This window comes from Balaenoptera ricei, chromosome 8 (assembly GCF_028023285.1).
Source record: "Balaenoptera ricei isolate mBalRic1 chromosome 8, mBalRic1.hap2, whole genome shotgun sequence".
Lineage (NCBI taxonomy): Eukaryota > Metazoa > Chordata > Mammalia > Artiodactyla > Balaenopteridae > Balaenoptera > Balaenoptera ricei.
Genome location: NC_082646.1, coordinates 45,757,683 through 45,760,612, shown reverse-complemented (window position 1 = coordinate 45,760,612; position 2,930 = coordinate 45,757,683). Strand labels below are relative to the sequence as shown.

At 42.3% G+C, this 2,930-nt stretch overlaps 1 pseudogene; it reads left to right on the top strand.

Moving 5' to 3' along the window:
* The first annotated feature begins 1,378 nt into the window (after window positions 1–1,378).
* Window positions 1,379–1,815, top strand: LOC132369736 (mitochondrial import inner membrane translocase subunit TIM16-like; annotated as a pseudogene).
* The last annotated feature ends 1,115 nt before the right edge of the window (window positions 1,816–2,930 follow it).

The following is a 2,930-nucleotide window of genomic DNA, read 5'->3' as shown; positions in this document are numbered from 1 at the left end:
TAACAGAAGGCTGATATATTTATTTCAGAAGGTCTGCACCTAGCTGATGTGCTTTTTATGTGGTAGAATGATATAGCAAAAAGAGAAAATGCTTTGGAATTACACAGACATAGTTTTGAATGTGTGCTGCACTATTTTTTTTAAAACTATGTGAATGTGTCTTTAAACTCCATGGGTCTCAGTATTTTTATTTATAAAAGTAGATGATTGTAGTGCCTACTTCACAGAGTTTATATGTAGATTAAATGAGATGATTTTTTTTTAAATATCAAATATTCTGCTGGATATACAATACGGACTTAAGCAAGTTCTTATTAATGGGCTACTGATCAGCTGAAAATCATCCACTCATTCACTTATTCAACGAATATTTGTTGAGCATTCCCTATGTGTCAGATGACAGTCTAGATGCCAGGAGGCAGTGATAAACAAAATAAAGATCCTGCTCACAAAAAGACATATGACAATATGTGATACAAAAAAAATAAATACATTAAGTGGTTAGAGTTTGCAAGGTGGTATTATTTTAAAAAAAATTATTTATTTTTGGCTGCATTGGCTCTTCGTTGCTGTACGAGGGTTTCTCACTGCGGTGGCCTCTCCCGCTGCACAGCACGGGCTCCAGGTGCATGGACCCCAGCAGTTGTGGCATGCAGGCCTAGTTACTCCGCGTGATGTAGCATCCTCCCAACCCAGGACTCGAATCTGCATCCGCTGCACTCGCAGGCGGATTCCCAGCCACTGCGCCACCAGGGAAGTCCCCAAGTAGTAATATTTTAGATCAGGTAGTTAAGAAGTCACCTTTGAGAAGGTGACATTTGAACTGAGAACTGAATGACACAGGGAGGCAAATCATACAAACAGTGAGGTGACGAGTATTCCAGAGAGGAGAAAAAGAAGGTGCAAAGCCTAGAGATTGTAGCCTGCTGCAGATGTTTGAGAATCAGAACGTAGTTGAAGTGAAGGGTGTGAAAAGAATGGCAAGAAAGAAAGTAGGGCGAGCTGCCGTAGTGGCGCAGTTTTTAAGACTCCACCTGGCAATACAGGGGACAAGGGTTCGAACCTTGGTCCAGGAAGTACTGGCCGTACAAGCAGCCCAGGCAAGAGATGATGGAAATTTAGTCTGGTAGCAGTGATAAAGTTTGGTAGAAAAGGAGAGATTTCGGATAATTTTGAAAGTAAAGTGGACAACAAGTATCCAACAGATTATACGATTGTTTGGGGAGAAAGGTACCAAAAATGAAGCTGACTTTTTTGAAACAACGCGCATGCCCAGCGCACGCGCTCTTCGCAGCTTCCCTTGACCTTTGCCCCGCCGGCGGCCCCGGAGCCGGGGCCCGCGGGGCCAGGAAGCCGGAGCCTGTGCTCCCGAAGCAGAACGGCTGCCATGGCCAAGTACCTGGCCCAGATCATTGTGATAGGCGTGCAGGTGGTGGGCAGGGCCTTTGCCCGGGCCCTGCGACAGGAGTTTGCAGCCAGCCAGGCAGCAGCTGACGCCCGGGGACGTGCCAGACAGCAGTCTGCAGCCGCCTCCAACCTCTCCGGCCTCAGCCTCCAGGAGACGCAGCAGATTCTCAACGTCTTCAAGCTGAGCCCTGAGGAGACCCAGAAGCTTCCCCCGCTTCTGTAACCCAGGGACCCTCACCGTCTCCCCTCCTCTGCAGAACTACGAACACCTAGTCAAGGTGAGTGATAAATCCGTGGGCGCCTCCTTCTACCTGCTGTTAAAGGTGGTTCGAGCGAAGGAGCGCTTTGAGGAGCAACTCAGAATCCAGGCCCAGGAAGACAGAGCGAGAGCAGCCGCCCAAAACGTGACCACTTGGCGCCTCCCACCGCGCCCGCCCTACCCCTCCACCCACCTCTAATTTATAGCTCGGTAATAAATGTCTTTATCGAAAGAAAAAACCAAAAACTGATATTTTGTGTCTTGTTTTTGAACTTCTAAAGGCATGATGCGGATGTTGAAAAACACTGCAGTGGATCGGTTTTACTCACCAGCCAACATCTACAACTTGAGTGCAACGCCAAGCTTGTTCAACACACTCTATATGAATTACTTTCACGCAAACTCCAGATATCGCATTATCCATATGTAAGTACTTCAATATATATTTCTAAAATATAAGGACTCCTTAAATTTCTAACCACAGGGCCATACATTTATCAATGCCACTAAACTTGCATAATACCACTAAATTAACAATAAAATCATCAAAGTATGGTTGTGTTCACATTTGTCTGAATAATTTATAATTTGTTTTTATAGTATGTTTATTTCAATAAGGATCCAGGAAAATATACACATTGCAATTTATTGATATGCCTGTTAAGTCTCTTTTGATCTAAGCTTGTAATATTCTATTTCTTTGTCTTTCTTTCTCTCTTTCAATCTTTCTTTCCCTTTTTCTGATTGAAGTTCAGTTTTTACATATCCTGTAAATTGATAGATACAGATTGAGTTTTTTGCTTGTTTTTGCTAGGCTATTTCACAGAAGGTGTGACATCACCATTAGGTGATAACTGATGTCTTGGTCTATCTTTTTGTAATATTATTAGTCATTAATTATATCTACCAGATCCATTAATCTAAAAATTCAGATTTGTCCTTCATTTTTGGCTAGAATACTTTTATAAAAAGAACCTTCCTCTCGGCAACTTTTGGTTATACAGAGGCAGAGATAAAAGTTTAAATCTTTCCTTTTACTGATTCCTAAGTGTCCTCTGAAGGTGATCAATAAGGTTTATTTGTTTGTTTGTTTGAATTATTATGAGCTTAGGGATTTAAATACGTTTTCACACAAAACTTGGATGGCTTCCATTTTTTCCGGCATGACAGAACAAATCCAGGCTTATCAGGTATAATTCCTACTGGAGATGTGGAATTAGAAATTTTTCCACAGAGTTCTAATTCCGTTTAATTGGAAATAATA